Genomic DNA, 14,175 nt, shown 5'->3' on the forward strand with positions numbered 1-14,175 from the left:
GTTCACTCGGAAGTGTGTCATTATTACGTTTAGTAATCATAGCGTGTAGCATTAGACCGTGGTTCAGATCAAAGGAATTCTTCATCTCGTAAAACCTAAAAAAAATAAAAATTTAGAATGGGGGGAGAAGACTAGTTCTTTAGGGTCTGCTAGGGAAAGACCATTCGGATTCCTTTCTCGGAAACTACACGAAAACAGAATATCTAACTCTAACAGAAATACATATTACCCTAAAAATATTCGAACCTTCCCACACTTAGTTAGCTGTGGTGTCGAAATTGTGATTAACTTCATCTTCAACTTCCATTAGATTATCTATGTAATGTTTAACTCTGTGACCATTAACTTTAAATTCAATCCCATTTGAATTTATTAATTCTACTATTCCGTATGGGAAAACTCTTTTGACTATGAATGGTCCAGACCATCTTGATTTCAATTTTTCAGGAAATAGCTTGAATCGTGAATTGAAAATAAGAACTTTGTCTCCTTCTTTAAATTCTTTTGAACTTCTGATTCTTTTATCATGCCATTTCTTCGTTCTTTCCTTATAGATTAACGAATTTTCATATGCTTCATGTCTTAATTCTTCTAATTCGTTTAATTGACTTAACCGTAGACGTCCAGCTTCATATAAATCAAGATTACATGTCTTCAAAGCCCAAAATGCTTTGTGTTCAATTTTTACTGGAAGGTGACATGCTTTTCCATAAACGAGTCTGAAAGGTGTGGTTCCAATTGGAGTTTTGTAGGCTGTTCTAAAAGCCCAGAGTGCATCCTCTAATTTCATGGACCATTCCTTCGGATTTGATCCTACAGTTTTCTCTAGAATACGTTTTAAAGCTCGGTTGGTATTTTCAACTTGTCCACTTGTTTGTGGATGATAAGCGGTTGAGATTTTATGAGTTACTCCATATCTTGTAAGAACTTTTTCAAGTTGATTGTTACAAAAATGAGTACCCCGATCACTTATTAAAGCTTTCGGTGTTCCAAACCTTGCAAAAAGACATTTTAAAAAGTTGACTACAACTCATGTATCGTTAGTTGGGAGAGCTTGTGCTTCCGCCCATTTAGATACATAATCAATGGCAACGAGAATGTAGAGATTATTATGAGATTTTGGAAATGGACCCATAAAGTCAATACCCCAAATGTCAAATACTTCACATACTTGAATGACATTTTGTGGCATTTCATCACGTTGACTTATTTTTCCGGCCCTTTGACAAGCATCACAGGATTAGCAAAGAAGGTGTGCATCTTTGAAAATTGTAGGCCAATAGAATCCAGCGTCGTAAAATTTTCTTGCTGTAAGTTGAGGCCCATAATGCCCTCCTGTTGGTCCTGTGTGACAATGGTTTAAGATTTGACTGGCTTCATTCCCGAATACACATCGGCGTATTATTCCATCGGGACAATTTTTAAACAAATGTGGATCTTTTCAGAAATAGTGTTTTATATCACTGAAGAATTTCTTTCGTTTTTGGTACGATAATCCTTTTTCAAGGAATCCACATACTAAGTAGTTTGCATAGTCTACAAACCATGAAATTTCATTATAATCTATCTTCAATAGATATTCATCAGGAAAGTTATCTTGTATGGCCGATTCATTTAGAACTTCTAATTCAGGATTTTCAAGACGAGAAAGATGATCAGCGGCGAGATTTTCTGATCCCTTTTTATCTCGAATTTCAATATCGAACTCTTGTAAGAGTAAGATCCAACGGATTAATCGTGGTTTAGCATCTTGTTTTGAAAATAGGTATCTAAGAGCAGAATGGTCAGTATAGACCACCGTTTTAGCTAGTACGAGATATGAACGAAATCTGTCAAAAGCAAAGACGATAGCAAGGAGTTCTTTTTCAGTAGTTGTGTAATTTGTTTGTGCTACTTGTAACGTCTTACTAGAATAATAAATAGGTTAAATTTTTTTTCAATCCTTTGTCCTAAAACGGCTCCCATTGCAAAATCACTTGCATCGCACATTAGTTCAAATGGTAGATTCCAATTTGGAGTTATCATGATCGGTGCTTTAGTGAGTTTTTCTTTAAGAATATTAAAAGATTTGATGCATTCATCTGAAAAGATGAATGGAGCATCATTTTCTAGGATTTTATTCATAGGAGTGGCAATTTTAGAAAAATCTTTTATGAAACGTCGGTAAAAATCGGCATGCCCTAGAAAACTCATAACTCCTCTAACATTGGTGGGATATGGAAGTTTAGCAATTACATCTACTTTAGCTCTGTCCACTTCAATTCCTTCCTTTGAAATTTTATGTCCAAGAACGATGCCTTCTTTAACCATGAAATGACATTTCTCCCAATTAAGAACTAGATTTGATTGTTCGCATCTAATAAGCATTCGTTCAAGATTAAGTAGACATGTTTCAAAAGTATCACCGAAGACTGAAAAGTCTTCCATGAAACTTCCATGCATTCTTCTATCATGTCGTGAAAAATCTCCATCATGCACCTTTGAAAGGTTGCAGCGGCGTTGCAAAGTCCAAATGGCATGCGTTTGTAAGCAAAAGTACCATAAGGGCACGTGAACGTGGTTTTCTCTTGGTCCTCGGCTGCTATTGGAATTTGAAAGTATCCGAAAACACCATCAAGAAAACAATAGTAACTATTTCCGGCTAATCTTTCCAACATTTGATCAATGAAAGGTAAGGAAAAGTGATCTTTTCTGGTGGCGTCATTTAATTTTTCTATAATCAATACAAACACGCCATCCTGTTACAGTCCTAGTAGGAATAAGCTCATTTTTCTCATTTGTGATGACAGTCATGCCACCCTTCTTAGGTACGCATTGAACTGGGCTTACCCATGGACTATCAGAGATTGGATAAACTAAACCTGCATCTAGCAATTTAATTATTTCTTTCTTAACAACATCTTGCATATTAGGATTTAGTCTTCTTTGGCGTTGCACATACGTTTTATGACCTTCTTCCATAAGGATTTTATGTGTGCAATATGAAGGACTTATTCCTTTAATGTCATGAATCTTCCATGCAATAGCTGGTTTATGAGCTTTTAGCACAGAAATGAGTTGAGATTTTTCATTTTCAGTAAAAGAAGACGATATTATTACAGGTAATTCAGATTCACCATGTAAATGAGCGTATTCTAAATGGTTTGGAAGTGGCTTTAACTCTAATGTCGATGGTTCTTCTATCGATAATTTATATCGATATCTGTCTTCTTCTTTTAGCATTTGAATTTCTTCTGTTGTTGGTTCATATCCATTAGCCATAAGTGTAGCTAACATTTCAGCTTCATCAATTGGTTCAGTTCCTTCTCCTAAAGAACATTCTCCTATTCCTTGTAATTCTGGAAATTCTTCTAACAATTCTGCATGTGAATCTATGGTTTGAATATATTAACATGTATCATCTGCAGATTGCGGTTGTTGCATTGCTCTATCAATGAAAAGGTAACACTCTCGTCCTCTATACTTAGGGTCAGTTTCTTACCGAACACGTCTATTATTGATTTAGCCGTGTTTAAGAATGGTCTTCCTAATATGAGAGGAACTCGAGAATCTTCTTCCATGTCTAGAATAACAAAATCTACTGGAAATACTAAAGTGCCAACTTTAACTAGCATGTTCTCCATTATCCCTCTAGGATATTTTACTGATCGATCGGCTAGTTGTATGCTTATTTGTGTTAGTTTCAATTCTCCAAGGTCTAGTTTAGTGTATAGTGAATACGGCATTAAATTTATACTAGCACCTAAATCTGCCAATGCTTCTATTGAACTAAGACTTCCCAGAAAACATGAAATTGTGAAACTTCCTGGATCTGATAATTTTTCTGGTATCTTATTCAATAGCACTGCAGAACAATTAGCATTCATAGTAACAGCCGAGAGTTCTTCCATTTTCTTTCTATTTGTGATTAGATCTTTCAAGAATTTAGCATATCTTGGCATTCCTGAAATTACATCAATGAAAGGAAGATTTACATTTATTTGTTTAAACATATCCAATAATTTGGATTGCTCGGCTTCAAGTCTCTCTTTTCTCATTTTACTCGGGTAAGGAAGTGGTGGTTGGTATGGTTTAACATAAGGTTTAGCCTTAACTATGTTATCTTCATTAACCTTTTCAACTACCGGTTCTGTTTCCTTATCTTGCTCAGGTTGTGGTTCTTGTAGAGTAGGAATAGCTTCATCAGAGATTACAGGCATTTCAGGTGGTTTAAGTGTAATACCACTTCTTGTGGTAATAGCTTTAGCTGTTTCATTCTGGGGGTTAGCATTTGTATCGCTAGGTAGACTTCCCAGTTTTCTTTCACCTATTAACCTTGCTAGGTTACTTACTTCTTATTCCAAATTTCGAATAGAAGCTTGTTGATTTCTAAATGCTTGGGCATTTTGTTCATTCGTTTGTTTCTGAGATGTGAAAAATTGAGTTTGAGATTCAACTAGCTTTGACATCATATGTTCTAAATTTGGCTTTTTATCATCGGTTTGTGGTGGTTTGTTTTGAAAAATAGGTCTTTGCTGATTGTAAGTATTATTGGATACTTGCTGATTGCTAAGACCTTGTTGGTTGTTGTATGGAATATTTCGGTTACAATTCTGGTTTTGATTGTAGATTGGTCTTGGTGGTTGATAATTATTCTGATAATTATTTTTAGGCCTTTGGTTCATGTATGAAACATTCTCTATTTGTTCCATTGTTTGTTCAATACTGAGACAATCTTTTGTCAAATGTGGTCCTCCACACTGCTCACAACTAATTCGTATTGAGTGAATATCTTTAGTCATCTTTTCCATTCGTCTCTCGACATCATCTATCTTTGGGTAAATGGAATCTAAGTCATGGCTAGAATCGGCTCTAGCTGCTTTAGATGATCTAACGATATCTTTTTCTTGGTGCCACTCATGTTAGTGGGAAGCAGTGTTATCAATAATTTTGTAAGCTTCGGTTGTGGTTTTCTTCATAATGGAACCACCAGCTGCTATATCGATATCTTTTCTTGTAGTGATGTCGCATCCTTGGTAGAATATTTGTACTATTTGACAGGTGTCTAAACCATGTTGCGGACATCCTCTCAATAACTTTCCAAATCTTGTCTACGCCACATATAGAGTTTCATTTGGCTTTTGCGTGAACGTAACAATTTCTCCTTGAAGTCTCACGACTTTAGATGCCGGAAAGAATTGTTTAAGAAAATTTTCAACTAAGACATCCCATGTGTCAATCGCCCTTCAGGTAATGATTCTAACCAATCTTGGGCTTCTCCCTTTAAAGTCCAGGGAAATAACATGAGATATATCTGTTCATCCTCCACTTCTCTTATTTTAAATAGAGTATAGATCCTATTAAAGGTTCGAAGATGTTCGTTTGGATCTTCCTTCGGCGCACCACTAAATTGGCATTGATTTGTTACCATGTGTAGGATTTGTCCTTTGATTTCATAATCTGGCGCATTAATGTCTGGTTGAGTAATTGCGTGACCTTGACCAGTGCGTTTAGCTCGCATTCGATCTTCCATACTTAGAGGTTTCAGATTTTCCATGATTGAATTTGTTGAGTCTGAATCACTAGAGGATTTTGATTTAATGGGTTGTTTCTCTACAATCTCTGTTTGAATGATTGGTGGTTCCGGAGGGAAGATTAATGGTTCAGGATCTCTGAATTATCCCTGAATATCCTCCGGATTCTCAATTGTGAGGTCGGGTTCAAAAAATGGATTATCGGAAATTTGAATTGGAGTACTTGGTCGACTGGATGACGATTCTAAAGAAAAATCAACGGCAACAATATTGGCTAGATGTCTTGATCGAGTTACAGGTGGTGAACGTACAAAAGGTGGTGTACGTTTTTCTCGGTGCATTCACTGAATATCCTATTAGTTATAAAAGATAAAAAAATATATAAGTTATCAAATTAATAGACTTTTCTGATTTTTCCCACGTTTCGAATAGCCAATAGATGCAGCAGGTAGCCAGGACCCTTTAAATCGGAAGCCCACAACTCGCCACTAACAAATCCAACTATTACTACGAACTAGAAAATTTTGGATGTCTATCAATTTAACCACTTAAAATAATTTTTCGTTGAAATTTAAAGAAATTTTAGAGAAGAAATAGAAAATTCTATGTCCTAAAAACTAGAGCGTCAAAAAATAAGAAAGAAAAAGATTGCGTCAAAAAAAGTCGAAAAATAAAAGGTCCGTCTGGTTTTTGTCCATAACAGTCCATCAGTCATAAATATAAAGTGCGAGTGTCCTCGTCAAATTATCCTTATATCCGAAGTCAAATATTCCAACTAATTGGGGACTTAAACTATAATTACACCAAGTGTCCTTGTATATAATTCACCCCTATTTTAATAAGTCCATTGACTATTAATCCATTCTCGTGTCCGGTTAAATGAACGATTATTAGTACTTATAAATATCCCACCCATCGTGTCCGATCGAGTGTATATGGTTATTTATAGGTACGTACAATTGTAAATCTTTATATTAAATTAACAAACTATCATTTAATTAAACAAATATAAAGCCCATTAATAGCCCATAGTCTAATTTCCACAAGTGTCGTTCTTTTGTCCAAACCCCAATTATGGTACAAAGCCCAATTACCCAATTTTAATAATTAGCCCAACATCACGATTACTTCGGCTTAAATAAGCATAATAATAACTTAGCTACGAGACATTAATTTAAAAAGGTTGAACATAACTTACAATGATTAATAATAGCGTAGCGTTACACGGACAAAATTTCGACTTACAACCTTACAACATTCGCTAACATACCCTTATTATTAAAATTAAAATTAAAATTAAAATTATAATTAAAATTATAATTATAATATATATATATATATATATATATATATATATATATATATATATATATATATATATATATATATATATATATATATATATATATATATATATATATATATATATATATATATATACGTTGATAGATGAAGAAGAAAAAAGATGTGTGAAATTCGACCAAAACACGCGAAATTTATAGGATGTCTCGTGCCACAGTGCACCATGTGACCGCATGGTTTTTGCACTTCCAGGCCATGCGGTCGCATGGCCTGCTTTTCCAGCTCACAAAGAATCCAAAACGTGGGCTGCTGGATTTTTATAATATTTATATTATTATATAATTAATTATATATAATTAATTATATATTATATTATATTCTTGTACTCTGTTGACTTGTAATTTTTGGTCCGTTGCGTCGCGCGTTGAGAGTTGGCTCAGGTCCCGGTTTCGGATTTTCGAACGTCCTTGCGTACTATTTAATATCTTGTATTTTGCGTTTTGCGTCTTGTACTCTTGTAATTTTGAGACGTTTCTTATCAATAATTGGAACCACTTTGATTGTAATTTGTACTTTTTAGCTTTTTGGTCGTTTGCGTCTTCAATTCGTCGAATCTATCTTTTGTCTTCACCTTTTATTATTTAAACGAATATCACTTGTAAATAGAACAATTGCAACTAAAAGCTTGTCTTTCTTGAGGGATAATGCTATGAAATATATGTTCGTTTTTAGCATTATCAACTTTTGTGTTGTCTACGAAGAATAACTGTATGCAGTTAAACCAAATGGCATACAACTATGTAGGGGCCGATCAAAGTATACATTCGTTGAGAATGTTCTTGTGGTTTGTTTTCAATGGAAATGTTTGTAGAAATGAACTCACTTGCGATCATACTTTGGAAACTATTTATTTTTTCTCTCAGAATGATCGAGAATATCAGGCTCAAATTGAAATTCAGTATGAGCAAGTATTTTCAAACGCACAAGATTCAGGTTTTATGAATCTGATTGCAGAAATGGAAGCTGGTCCATCAATAGTTGATGATGAAGTTCAAGAAGAACATGAAGACGCTGGTAATGATATGTCAACCGACACTGACAATACAATTGATCACTATAGTGTTGAAGAAAATGTTTCAGATGACTCTGGTAGAGAGGATGAAGTGCAAGTGCAACAAATTGCACCTGTTTCACGTTTCCATTGTGTTAATGAAGGTGAGGCTAGTAATCCTATTGCATTCGATGATGACGACGAGGAATCATGGGTTGTTTAAAATTGTGATCAACCCGATGTTATTACAAAAGGAATGATGTTCAAGAACAAAGCCGAACTTATAGAGCCGACTTCCCGATGAATGTCTAGCTGATAGGGACTTGTGGTCATACCGTGGCCCAATTATATTTTGGTCTACTATTGAGTTGCATCTACTAGATAGGGTCAACAGACAGTTCGGTTGGATTCAAGATATTCCAAATCCGGACATATTGTGATGACCCGTCCTAATCCATCTGGACGAAGTCATCAACATCTGGTCCCATTGCGAGGTACTGACCTAAATATGCCATGAATGACTCCAAGTAATATCTTTAAAATGAGCAAATGCACAACGGAAGATTTCTTTCATACCTGAGAATAAACATGCTTAAAAGTGTCAACCAAAAGGTTGGTGAGTTCATAGGTTTATCATAACAATCAGTTCAATATATTAATAGACCACAAGATTTCATATACACAAACATTTTAATAAAAATATTCTAAGTGGTTGAGCACTTGGTAACCATACTTAACATTTAATCAACGTCGCATATTCCCTTTATTATGAAATCTCACTACACTGTACCAAGAGTAGTCACCGAAACGAAGTACTGTGCAACCGTTGAATACTGGTCGTCCAGTCCGGTTGGGGTTGTCAGGCCCGATAGATCTATCAACAGGATTCGCGTTTACAATACCACATGTAAATAGTAGTTACCAAGCTATTAGGGAAGATATGCAGGGTGGTACAACTCAACGTAGAATATATTTTAAGTACTTGTGTCTATCTCGTAAACATTTATAAAAGCAGCGCATGTATTCTCAGCTCCAAAAATATATATTGCAAAAGCAATTAAAAAGGGAGCAAATGAAACTCACCATACTGTATTTTGTAGCAAAAATACATATAACGGCATTGAACAAGTAAAGGGTTGGCCTCGGATTCACGAACCTATATCAGTTATATATATATATATATATATATATATATATATATATATATATATATATATATATATATTAACACATATCATATTTAATCAACTAAATTTATTTATATTTTATAATGTGTTAAGATTACTATCTTTTTATATATATATTTAATTACATTATTGCTTCTAATTTGTCCTAATATATATCTGTTATACAATTTATGTTATATTAATATGAATACTAATATATTAGTTAGTATATTAAAACATATTATTTTGTATTATTAGTTTACTTGTAATATATTTTTATATAAATATCATTCGTTTGTTAAAATAATAATAAAGTAATAATAGTTTTGATAAAAACAATAATAATGATTAAAGATAATAATAATGTTAATAAAAAATGTTTAAAAGTAATATAATGATAATACTAATGATAATACTAATGTTAATAATAATAATGATAAAAATAATAATGACTCTAATAAAAAATAGTTTTTAATAATAATAATAATAAAAGTGTATACCCATTCATAATCTTTTTGTTAAAAGAAATGCCCAGGACCGGCCTCGAACCCCCGACCTCTCTGTTAACTACACAACACTTAACCATCGATCCATCTTCTGCTTTCTGATTTACTTTCTAGTTTATTTTTATATAACCCGATTAGCACAAGCCTGCTTACATATTGGGACGTAGCCCATCTAAACAACTAACCGAATCCAACTTTTTATACATGTTCCAGCAATGGATTCGTGAATAAAGGATTAATAGCCGCCAACAGGAAATAAAAATGGGGTCCCTTGGTTCATTGTCAATCATCATCGTTATTTATCTTCGTCTTTATCAACATCACATCGTTACCATCATCATCTCATCACGTCCACAGTATCGTCATCATCTTACGTGTATCATTATCATGATATTATCACCGTTAACATAATCATCACAGAATCATCTTCGTTCATCATCTTTCTACATCATTTCATCATCGTGACATCATTATCGTATAGTGTGTGCAGGGTTTCAGTTTAAGTAACAACACAGAAGCTGCAATTAACGAGTAGCATGGGAGAGTTTTTAGGTACGTCTTGGGTTTGTTTTTGGTGGCCTGAAATAGCAACAAACTGCAATCATAGCAGTCCTTGTAGCCGATGTAACCGAAACAAAAATGGAATGAGAAGGAAGAGAAAATATAGCAGAGGTTTGATCATGGTTTGCAGGTGACGGGTTATTTGGTTTGGGGTTATTTGAACAAAACAGAAAAAATGGGTGCAACAGACATGGTGTTTAGCTTATAGATCATTCGAAACAGAAACAAATAGAAACAGATAGGAAACAAGCAGATAAAAGTAGGAATGATGGGTTGTCAACGAATAAAACAAGAAGGAGAAGAAAGAAAAATATAAAATGTATGTGATCCGGGTGTGGTTGTTCCCGTTTGTTTACAGACACAGAAGTATAGTTTTAGAGTGCGTTTTGAGCTGGAACTCGATCGATCAGGAAAGAAAGAGATATATAGAGAGAGAGAGATGTGGTTTGCAGTTGGAGTTCGTGGGCGGTTGAAGTGGTGATGAAGGGTGGACGGTTGTTTTGGTTGACACAATATATAGATAAAAGTGATATATATATTTCATGTATGTATATGCTTATATGTATGTAAATGGTGGAGGAAGGTGGTGTTCGTGGTGGTGATCGTTGGTGTTGGAGATGGTGGGTTATGGACTTATGGTGGCGGTTATGGTGCTCGAGTGAAGTTAGAAATAAAAGAGAGATGGGGATTGTATTAGTGAAATCATAAGTTTATATGCATGTTATATGTATATATATATAATTTTAACTGTCCCCACATGAAATATGAAAGCATTCAATTAGTGCCACAATACAACCCGTGAATTCTAATTGTCTTATACTACTGACATCAATTCACGGACTAATATTTCGTAGTCCGTTGCTAAACAGTTAACGTATAAAAGTGTTCCTAAAAATCCCAAATTTTTAGCTTAAATATGTTTAATTATTTCAGTCATTAACTGTTTGAAACCAGATCAAAAAGGTTCGCTAATTATTTATTTTCTGTTCCTAATAATATGTACAGAGTACTAAAAATTTAAACTAAAAAGATAAAAATATTTCTGTCAAACCTAAAATCTTCGTAATCAATTTACGATCCAACTTTAATTTTAAATCTTCATAAATTCGTATTAGATTTATATGAACAATGACAACCGAGTGTTTCTGACGTTTACTAATTAAGTTCGAAATCATTTATTTTTAATATACTATAAATATGTAAATTAATTTTAATAATAAACTTTATTATATCGTTTATTATTATACAATTTAGTTCTTACAATTAAATCATATAATATTTCAAATTATAGTTCAAATATATATATATTTATATATTTAAATATATATGTATCTAATTACAAATAGTTGTTCGTGAATCGTCGAAAATAGTTGAAGGTCAATTGAATATATGAAACAGTTCAAAATTTTGAGACTCAATATTACAGACTTTGCTTATCATCTCGAACCCATATAAAGATTAAGTTTAAATTTGGTCGGAAATTTCCGGGTCATGACAGTACCTACCCGTTAAAGAAATTTCGTCCCAAAATTTGATCGAGGTCGTCATGGCTAACACTAAAATTGTCTTTCATGACAAATATAAGTTGATAAATAGAGTTTTATCACTGTTGAGTAGTATGGATAAGATAATTCGATTACTCGAAGGGTACAGCTGAAGCTATCAAAAAATAGTGAAATGAAGAAATAGAGATTCGTCTTAGTTTTTGACGGAGTCACGTTTGAATCTAGAAAATAAGTGCGTCTTAACTTTTGACGTCATCTCGGTTGAATTCCGGAATTCAAGGGATTTGGGGAAAATCTTCGTAATAAGGTTTGATTCTACGGTAATTAAGGAATTTAGGATCCGCTTTAAATACGATCATCTGTTTCGATTACTCTGTCGGATATTTTACTATAAATCTACCCCTTTCGTGTCATTACAATTCACACCTTCTATTCTTTCTCCTTTAATTCATACTTTGAATCATTCGTCAATACGCTCCATCCAGTTCTAGTTCTCGATATACTTTTAACTTTCATATCTGTCATCCTTCTTTTTCACCTGCCGCCGGAAGAATCTATTTACTTCTAATATACTCTGGGTTTTATAGTGTTTATCATACTCCCGTGTCTTTATATTGCTATTCGTATTAATGTACACGGTTTGTGATTTCTGTGGTGTTGTCGAATTTTATATCTTCCCTTATGTTTAGGAGCTCTTTGCCTTTTTATTCTCTTCTCGACCTCTAGTAAAACGAGTAATGGTCCAAAATTCGTAAGTATGGAGTTTTGAATGATTATAATATTCTATGCACGAAGGAACGTATTCTCACGATTTGACTTGTCAAATTACCAGAATCACTGAGAATAGAACTATCAAGAATATATTTTCTTGATATGTTTATAAGTTAAGCAGAATGAAAGAGTTATGTAACATGACACACGATGATGGTATGATCTACTGTGAACCATCATCACGTTTCATTAGAAACTCAGCATGACTTACTGTAATATAACCACATTGGCCAGGCGTCATTATATTATACTAACTCATGCTTCAATTCCCAACACTACTCTAGAAACATTCATAATTTAAACTCGAATTTTACAGAATGAAAGAAACCAAAATAGTTTTTTTTATGATGTAACATAGATAGCACGAGGAGATAGATAATTTCGGACAAGAATATGTCTGAATATATCTTCAGAAATATCGAAGATATTTATGACGATATTTTGGAATTTCTAAGATCGAAGGTTGATGAAGAAAATCCTTCCGCAAGGATTTAGAATAAATAATGAGCGAGATATTCGCTAAAGAGTTCATCAGATAAGAATCATCTGGATTCATTAAATACAGGTTTAATTCTGGTGATTTGTCCACAGCCTCCTTTATAGTCTTGCATAATCCGCTTTTCAGTATCAATTTTCTATTAAGTGTTTCCAACACTCTTTTCTTTATCATCAAACTTTTGACCATTAAGACCATCTATAGTTTTGCTGCTTCATCAGCATTCAAAGTCATCATAACTGAATCATTGGTTATCAATCCGAGGTGTTTCAAGAATTTCAAAGGATTTGAACGCAGATTGTAATCGTAAAAATACAAAAGATTCTTTAAGATGAAATCAAGTGGCAAACTTGAAGAATTGTTTAGTTTCATATGTTATAATTAATACTTTAATTCATTTTTTTTAATTGTCCAATATTGATAGTCCAATAATCGGTTTATATATATATAATCTTATAATTACCCCACGACGTATTGTATACGTATTGTCTTTGCATCAACCCAGAGACGTATTGTATACGTATTGTCTTAGAATTAACTAAGACGTATTGTGTACGTATTGTCTTAGGATTTATCAAAATGTATTGTATACTTATTGTGTTATGACGTACCAAGAATATTATTATACATATATACACTTTGTATACGTGTCCCGATATTTAAAGCGCGTAAAATAAATAACAGAGATTAAATGACGATAAATAAAACTGCGAGAATATAAATTGCGATAATTAAATTGCGATAAATAAAATGTAACCAGTTAGCTAGGAACAGTTAGCGTGAATTCTTAACAATATTTCAATTAGTTAGTTCGTTTGTTTCTAACAAATTTTATTTTGGTTCAATGTTTTCTTCATTATGCTACTTGTTGAATTTTGATAGGTCAAAATCCAAATATAAAATTGAACGAAAATGGTTATTCTGTGGTGAACGGATACGTATATCTATGGATACAAGTAGGATAGTGAATGAACGTTGAGTCAGATTCGAAGAATGTACAGTGTAACTTATTAATGTGGAATCTAAATATTCCTCGGGTATTACCTACCCATTAAAATATTTTCACCATTAACAGTTTGTATAAAAGAATTTTTAATTACAATCTTTATGAAAATATACTTACATATATATTTTCTTCAGATGTAATCATGGATTTAATAAGTCAATATGATATTAGACTCATTTGATTTACCGTTAGAATAAGAATATATAATCTCTAAAACATTAGAGATTACATAATCGCCATGTCGAACGAAGATAATCGATGTAAAACGATATGCAGAATGTAGATTAATGATATAGAG

This window comes from Rutidosis leptorrhynchoides, chromosome 2, assembly GCF_046630445.1.
Source record: "Rutidosis leptorrhynchoides isolate AG116_Rl617_1_P2 chromosome 2, CSIRO_AGI_Rlap_v1, whole genome shotgun sequence".
NCBI lineage: Eukaryota > Viridiplantae > Streptophyta > Magnoliopsida > Asterales > Asteraceae > Rutidosis > Rutidosis leptorrhynchoides.